The following is a 9,112-nucleotide window of genomic DNA, read 5'->3' as shown; positions in this document are numbered from 1 at the left end:
GAAATAATTAAGGACTAACTTTCCTGTAATACTTTAAAGCCCAAACTTGGCATATTAGTTGGGATAAATCTGTTGTTAACCTTATGCCAGAGATGTGCTAATGCCAAACCAGTAAGTATCTTCTGTTCCTAAGATTATGAGCAATTTGACAACTTCTCTCTGTATGCAAGACTTCTTTAGGAAGAAATACATGTAACATGAATACTCAGATATAGGGCAAAAGCATCCCCAAACTAGAATTCTTTTTGTTCCACCATGGAAATCTCTCTCTCTTCCTCCTTCTGTTTTTTTTCCCTATCACCTTCATCCTTCATTTTTTTTTCCTTTCCTTGCTTCTTTCTTCTAGGCCAATCAACTTTTTCACAAAAAAAACCACAATGGACTGGTCTATAAACAAGAGCAAAGACATTCTTACTACTTCTCCACTTTTTATCTGCTGAGTAGAGGAAATTCCAGTGCCTGCTTCAGTATTATCAGGAAAAAACTAGTCCTTCCCCATTGCAACCCTGCCTTCCCTAGTCAGTCATCAATTTCCAGAATTTAGAAACTTCTTCTTTGATCTTAAACTTTTATTATTCCACCTCTCCAACTCTAGAATTTCCAGAAAAGAAATTAATCTCTATCTTCCCTATGATGACATAGAGTTTTTCTTCTAGCTCTTAAGACATTGTATTTTGTGTAACATAAATTTGCATATCATCTCCTCCACTAGATTGTTAGTTTCATAAGGTCATATAATATTCTTATTCCTTTTGTGTCCCTCATAGTAATGAATCTTGAACAGATGGCAGCTACATACAAAGGCAAAGAGAACTCTCACTTACCCAAAGTAGTGAATCATCTCTATGTTATAAGAGAATGTCAGAGTATTGTCCTAATTCTGGTAATTGGTAGAGTTACCCTGTGTTAGCATATCCCTAGATGTTTGTGACAGAACATGGCAAAAGTTAATTATACAATATGTACAGAAAAGACTGTGCATAGAGTGTTTGTCTACGAGTGTCTAGGAGGCACATTGTGTTTTAGGGAGAAAGGATTAGTTAATGTTCTGAATAAGTTTGAATTGGGAGAAGAGTGAACTTGTGAATATGAAAGGTAGTTCAGGGAGAGGTTTGTGCCCCTTGGTAAGCCTTTCCTCTGAGATCATGGAGATGATTAAAATTAAGGCAAAGCACAGAGGCAGGCACTTTGAACTTATTTCTAGCCAATGTGCCAATTGAGACATGTTGTGTTCCTGTATCAGTTGCCTTGTGGTGTTATCTATCTTCTCAGAAATGTAAGGACAAGTTTTGGCAGATATTATATCTAATCGTGGTGATTTTAAGTTCCAAGTAGTCCTATCATAGGAACAGAAAATAACTTTGAAATAAGGATCCTGTGCTTGGATAAATCCACTTAAAACATGCATATTTAAGAGCAGGCTTGCATCACACAAAGCCTAGCCTATTGCCTTGCACTTAGTAAATATTTGAAGAATTTAATTGAATATGAAAATTTCACTGACAATGATAAATCTAATTATTTTTAAGCATGATTTAAAAAAAATTTAAACCTAATACTGATTTGATTTGAAATTCTCAAAAAAAAATCCTATTGGGTTGTTCACATTCCCATATTTGAAATACATGCACACAAATACACACACATATATGTATACATATGTATATATGTGTATATATATATATATATACATATATTATATATGCATGTGTATAGACTTGTATAAATATACACATATATGTTCATACATATATACATAGACTAAAAAACATTATTCTCCCAAATTCTCCACTCTAATCTCAGGTATTTTCCAATAGTCTTGGTTTGGGGCTATTTTAATTTATAAACATTGTGGTCTACTGGGAAAACAAAAAAAACACTTGATTGGATGTCAAAGGAAATGGATGCTAGCCTCAGATCTTCCACTAGCAGTTATGGAAAACTAAGCAAGTTCTTTAATCTTTCTGGACCTCAATTTCCTAATTTCAAAACTGTGATGGTTGAACTAGATAACCCTCAGGTCTCTTTCAGCTCTAATATTCCATGATGTTATATATCCCTTCCATATGTTCACCTGGTAGATTCTCTTGGAATGTTTACATTTTTCTATAATTATGTTTTTCAACATCTGGCAGCTTAGGTCGTACCCACAGTCCTTAGGGAATTTCTGCTCTTGAATTGACATTTACGTAGCAAACAAATATGTGTTTTATAGTTTCTTAGATTAAGATTAAGCAATACTGGACTAGTCATATGTAAGGTTGTGAAGTAAGTCAGGTTTATCTTTGTTTCCCCTCTCTGCTTTCTTTTCTTTTTTTCAACTACTTGGAAGAATAATCTTCTTCCCTCAAAGCCCTTTATCCTTATATACATCTCTGCATCTTTGGAAAGAAGTTGACAGGTCCCACTTTTCTTTTTTATCATTATCAATTTTTGTGATGTGAAGTGAAAACTAAGGACTATTTCATTTTTTATTTTCTCCAATAATTAGTAATTTAGATCATGTTTCATTTAGTAGTTTATAGATGATAATTGTTTTCAAAACTGATTATATTATGTGATTGCCTATCTATTGGAGAATACCTCTTGGGGCTATACTTTTTGTCAATTTTCTACATATTTTTGGTATCAGGTGTTTATTAGTGATGATTATCACAACTAGTTTTCCCATTCTACAATGCTGTTTAAATTCTGTTTTTATAGGTGTTATTCATGAAAAACTTTTTCAACTTTATAGACCTAAAATTATCTATTTTTTCTTTTATTGTTTCCCCCTGTTCATGTTTGGTTAAGAATTCCACCCTTTGACATAGTTGTGAAAGGTATTTGATTTTGTACTCTTTTAGTTTTTATGGTGTATTATTTTTATTCAGATTACAAATCCATTTTGAGCTTATTATGCCACATGGTATAAGTTGTTAGTTGAAACTTGATTTTTGCCAAACTGCTTTCTAATCATCCTAGAAATTCTTGTAAAAATATATATTTCCATCAATATTTTATGTTCTTGGGTTTACTTAAACAATATGCTACTGGTTTGATTGCTTCTGCTTATTTTATCAAGACACTGACAAAAATGTGTTCATTATGAATAAGTTGGAAAGACACCTATACAAGAAGTAATAGTGAAACTATAAGGATTCTGAACTATTTGGAATAAGTTCCAAAAGGTAGTGAGGAAATCAACATGTCAATCTAGAGAGAGGTCTCTAGTTCAGTGAATTCAAAATCTATTTGTATCTCTAGTCTGTTCAACATTTTTATCAATGACTTGTATGACAATAGGCTTATCAAATTTGCAAATGTCATAATTTAGCTAGACAAAAGACCTATGATCTAAAATGATATGATTAGGCTATAATGTTGTGAAGAATTTAACACAAAATTTAATAGAAATGAATGAAGGATGTTATGGTTAAAAAATTCAACTGCATAGATATAGTATGGAGACTTGCTACACAAAAGTTTATGTGAAAAAAAGATTGTTGTTAATTAATGGACTGCAAATTCAATATGAATTAATAATGACATTGAAGCCAAAAAAGTCATTGTGTTCTTAGGCTGCATTAATAAAGGCACAGTATCCAGAATAGGAAAGTCTCACTGCGCTATACTGGGGTCAATCATTCAGTAAACATATATTAAACACTCACTGACAGCAAGGCACTATATTATGTACAAGAGATACAAAGACAAAAATGAAATAGTTCCTATCCTCAAAGAGCAAGTAGCAATAATATAGAGTGTGACATTCAATTCTAAGTGTCATATTTTAACTCTGTGTTGACATTAGATTGCTGGGGAAAGTGTGTAGGTTGATCAGAAGACTGATAACCACAATATGTGAAGAATTGTTGAAAACACTAAGGATTTTTAGCCTGGAGAAGAAGAGAAAGGGTCACCATGATAACAGTCTTAAGTGTCTGAAGGACTTTATATGTTCTGCTTTGTCCCCAAAAGGTAGAACTAGAAGCAAATGGCTGTATATAGACAGATTTAAGCATGGTACAAAGAAAAATCTTACCATAATTGGAACTGACAAAATGTGACAAAGGCTGCCTTAGCCCTAGGGCACTAATAGGTTACCCATCATTGGAGATAATCATTCTAACAGAGGCCAATGATAAGAGAGTTGTTAGAACTCTGAGATTCTATAACTGCCCTCAGAAGTGTTGGACTATTCCAGCTATCAGAAAGTTCTTTCTATATTCAACGAAAGTCTGTGTTTCTGTAACTTCCTAACATTAGTCCTAGACATGCCCTCTGTAATTCCACAGAATATCTTATTCTCTTTTACCCGATTTTCCTTTATACATTTGAGAATAGCAATAATGACTCTCCTCAGTTTTCTTTTCTCCAGGCTAAGCATTCTCAATTTTTATTTCACTGGATATATATGTCCACATGCACTCTGTAATGCCTTCAGAAGCCATCAAGAAAAGTGTTGCAATTCATGTGATGCAATACCTTAGGCTGCTGGTCAAAATCTATCTAATAAACATCCTAGTCCATGAGGTCTATGGCTGTCAATGTACACGGTTACATTTTGCTATCCTAAGCTATCTTGATTGCCATATGAATAAGCAAAGTTGAGGTAATAGGAGCAGGCATTCCTATAGTGCTTTTACATGTATTATCTCATTTAAGTGCTATACTGTCAGATAGAATCTCTAGTATCATTACCCTCATTCTATGAAGCAAACTGAAGCTTAGAGAAGTTGTGATTTGCCAATTACAACAAAGTTATTAAATGTCGAAGAGAGGACTCAAATCCATCTCTTTCCTGATCACAAATCTATTTTGTTTTAGTGACTTCATCAGTTTTCATGGGTTTAATTATCATCTCCATGCAGATGAATCCTAACTCTATATATTTAACCCAGCTATCTTTCATTGACTTGAGTCCTGCATCCACCCGCTTCTTGGATATTTATGATTAGATGTCCCATGGGAAACTCAAAATCAACTTGTCCAAAGAGAACTCATTAATTTTTTTCCCCCTCAAACCCATCCCTTTCCCAAACTTTCTTGCTTTTTATTGAGGGCATCATAATCTACCCAGTCACTGATGTTCACAATGGAGTAATCCTTAACTCCCCATTTGTCCCTCAATGAGTAAGTTGAGTAAGTTCTAATGTTTCCTGGATTCTCTTTCCCCCACATTTCTCACCTCTTGACCTTCTCTCTGTTCATATAACAATCATCATGTTTCAGGTCCTTATCACCCCTTTCCTCAATGGCCCTCTAATTGACCTAGCTCCTTCAAATATCTTCCTTCTCTAATCTGTCCTTCACAGAGTTTCCAAAAAAGATATCCCTAAAGCAGAGAACTAACCATGTAACTTTTCTATTCAATGAACTCCAATAACTTTCCACAGCCTTTAGGATATATGCAAACTCCTCTATTTGTCATCTAAAGTCCTTTATAATCTACATATAAACACTTATTGAAGGCTAATTAACAGTTTCTTTAATCTAGCAAAATTGGCCTTGGTCTTCACACAGGAGATTCCATCTTCTGTTTCCATGATTTTGCATAGGCTCTCCCCACAACCACAATTCACTCCCTTTTCCTCACCCCTTATTATCCCCAGTTTCTTAACAACAAAACAAAACAGATCAAGCAACATCTTGAACAAAAAATCTTTACTAGTTCCCCCTCAGTTTCTAGTTTCTGTAGTCAAAATGTACCTTGTGTTTATCTTGCATATACTTATATGTATACACATTGTTTCCCTAAAAAGAAAACAGCATTTTCTTGACGGTAATGACTGTTTAATCTTCGTTTTTCAGTGCAGTGCCTAGCACCATAACTGGCATGCAGTCAGCAATAATAAATGTTTATTTCTAAATTGATCAACAGTAGTAGGCTATTGGTTGATATAGGTGGTTTGGTGGATAAAGAACTGGGTCTGGACTCAAGCAGATTCATCCTTCTGAGTTCAAATCTAGCCTCAGACACTTAATAGCTATTTTTCTGTGTGCAAGTCACTTAAACCTGTTTGCTTCAATTTCCTCATCTGTAAAATGAACTTAGAGAAGGAAATCACAAACCACTCCAGTATCTTTAGCAAGAAAATCATAAATGGAGTCAGGAAGAGTCAGACATGACTAAATTGACACCACCACCACCATCATAACCATGAAGTAGGCTATCATGGCAGAGATCTACTGCGTTAAAAGGCAGCATGGTAGAGTAATAGAAAGAGCAATAGTATTGGAATCAGAGAACCTGGGTTCAAACCCTGACTCTGTCATATGATATCAATGTGACCTTAGACAAATTATTTAACCTATTTGTGCTTCAGTGTTCCTAATTCGTAAAATGAGAAGGTTGGATTAGGTGCTATCTGAGGTCAATCAATTAATAAACATTAATTAAGCATCTACTGTGCTGAGTGCTGCAAATACAGAAAAAAAGGCAAAAGATGATCTTATTTTGTGTGTATGTATATGTGTGTGTGTGTGTGTGTGTGTGTGTTTAGGATAAATGGGATATTATTAAGAGAGAGAGAAGACACTAGAATTAAGAGGGATTGGAAAAGGCTTCCTGTAAAAGATGGGATTATACTTAGGACTTAAAGAAAGCTAGTAGGCAGAGATGAGGAGGGAGAGAATTTCATTCACTGAATAAAGCCAAAAAAATATCCAGAGCCAAAAGATGGAGTGTCTTGTTTGTGGAATAGCAAGAAAACCAATGTCATGGGATACAAGGGTATGTGACGGAGAGTGAGGAATAAGAAGACTGGAAATGTAGGAAGGGGTTTGTTTATGAAGAGTTTTGAATGCCAAACAAGAGGATTTTTATGTGATCCTATAAGCACACAGGAGCCATTGGAGTTTACTGAGTATGTGTGTGTATGTGGTGGAGGGAGGGAGAGGGGTGTGTATATGTGTGTGTGTGTGTGTGTGTGTGTGTGTGTGTGTGTGTATGTGTGTGACATGGCTGGACTTGTGCTTTAGGAAAATCACTTTTGTGGCTAAATGTAGGATGGAGCAAGAAGAGACTAAAGGCTGGCAAACCCACCAGCATGCTTAATGCAGGCATTAAGGCCTGCACCAAACTGGTGGCAGTATTAGAGGAGAGAAAGGGCTATACTACAGAAATGTTGCAAAGGTGAAATTGACAGGCTTTTTCAACAGACTGGATACAGGGGTCAAGTTATAGTGAGAAGTCAAGGTTAAAAACCTAGGTTTTAAGTCTGAGGGACTAGGAAGATGTTGTTACCACAAAGGTGGGGGAGGGTGAAGTTAGAGGAAAGTTAATGAATATGATTTTAGAAGTGCTTAACAGGTCGCACTCCAAGGTGGCAAGATGTTGTCCGAGCCACCACTTTCAGTACCACTTAAAGAACAGAAACTCCTAAATGTCAAACTGCATCAGCTACCAGCCTGGATTATGAAGCGGGATTTTTTCCCCTAGTGGGATTGTCAAAGCTTGTCGTAGAGGTTATGATGTGTATTTCAATAAGTACATCAATGTGAAGAAAGGCGGGATTGGTAGTGTCTGTATGGTCCTTGCTGCTTACATCCTGTTTAATTATTGTGCAGCTTACAAACACCTTAAACATGAACGGAGACAAAAATACCACTGAAAAATTCAAGACACTTCAGATGATGAATTTTATCCCTCAGCTTAGAGAATTTATGCAGTTTCTTGGTGAGCGTCTCTTGATGGGGTCAAATACCCATCATTAAAGGACGTGTTTAAACCTGAAAAAAAAAGTGCTTAACATTCTACTGGACAAATTTAAAATATGTGAAAGGTAGTTGCAGATGTGGAATTGGAAGGTGGAAGAGTGGTTGGGGCTTGACAGGTATGTTTTGACAATCATCAGCATAAAGATGGTGATTAAATCCACAGAGTTGATGGGATCACCAAGTGAAGTACTATATAGGGAGAAGAGAAGACAACCCAAGATGGAACCCTGAAGGACACTTACAATTAGAGGGTATGATCTGGATGAGAAAAGAAGAGTGAATAGGAGTGGTCTGATAGGCAGGAAGAGAACCAGGAGAAAGTAGTATCCTGACAACCTAGAGAGAAAAGAGTATCAAGGAAGACAGTATGCTCACCAGTGTCAAAGGCTGAAAGGCAGGTCAAGGAAAATGAAGACTGAGAAAAGGACATTGGATGTGGCAGCTAAGACATCATTGGTAACTTTGGAAAGAGCAGTTTCAAAGGAATAAGTTCAGAAGCTATGGTATAAGGGGTTAAGAAAGGTGTGAGAAGGGAGAAAGTGGAGGAATCTATTGTAGATGGTCTTTTCAAAGAGTTTAGCCACAAAGGAGAAAAGAAATAGAGGATAATAATGAGAAGGGATGGAAGGATCAAGTGAGGAATTTTTTTTTGGATAGAGGATATAATGATATGATTGTAGGCAGTAAAGGATGAATGAGTAGAAAAGGAAAGATTAAAAATAAGTGATAAGGGCTGGAGCCAAGATGATGGAGAAAAGGCAGGTACTCACTTCCTCTCACCTCAAACTCCCTCTAAACAACTTTAAATAATCTGGAGCAACAGAACCAAAAAAGGACAGAGTGAAATAATGTTCCAACGAAAGACAACTTAGAAAGGAAGCAAGAAAGGTCAGTCACACCTTGGTGAGGGTGGGGTACAGTTGAAAGCAAGCTGCTCAAGGCAGACCCAGTCCAGTAAACAAGGAGCAGGCTTTGAGAGCCATGGAATCAGCATTATCAACAGCTGCTTCAGGAACTCTCAGCACACAGACAGTAAGAGGGTCAAAAAACTGGTCAGAAGGAATTTGCAGGGTTCATCTGCTAACACTGAGACAGGACTCTATTGCTTGGCCCATACTTGGCTCTGGGTCACAGTCCTGGACTGCAGTCCCAGTATCAGGAGTAATAGGCTACCAGAACTTGCAACCACAGTTTAGGTGGGACCCTCATCACAGATCAAGGCGTAAAAGAGTGCTTGTGGTTGCTCACAGATTAGAGAACAGGCCAGGAGAGTAGTAAACACACATCTCCTTAGACCACACCACCTTGGAAGAATTGAAAACTTACAAGGCCCTAGAAGTATCTCTGAAACCAGATGCACAAAATCCCTGAAGCTTGGGGCAGTGCAACCTACACCCTGGAAGCAGAGGCC

The 9,112-nt window shown here is 36.5% G+C and overlaps 1 pseudogene; it reads left to right on the top strand.

Annotated features, from left to right (window-relative positions):
* The first annotated feature begins 7,300 nt into the window (after window positions 1-7,300).
* LOC110193808 (ATP synthase F(0) complex subunit f, mitochondrial pseudogene) lies at window positions 7,301-7,652 on the top strand (annotated as a pseudogene).
* The last annotated feature ends 1,460 nt before the right edge of the window (window positions 7,653-9,112 follow it).

Source organism: Phascolarctos cinereus, unplaced genomic scaffold, assembly GCF_003287225.1.
Source record: "Phascolarctos cinereus isolate Bilbo 61053 unplaced genomic scaffold, phaCin_HiC Scaffold_7;HRSCAF=346, whole genome shotgun sequence".
NCBI classification, from domain to species: domain Eukaryota; kingdom Metazoa; phylum Chordata; class Mammalia; order Diprotodontia; family Phascolarctidae; genus Phascolarctos; species Phascolarctos cinereus.
Note: the sequence above shows the minus strand (reverse complement) of the source record. Positions and strands in the feature narration are given on the sequence as shown.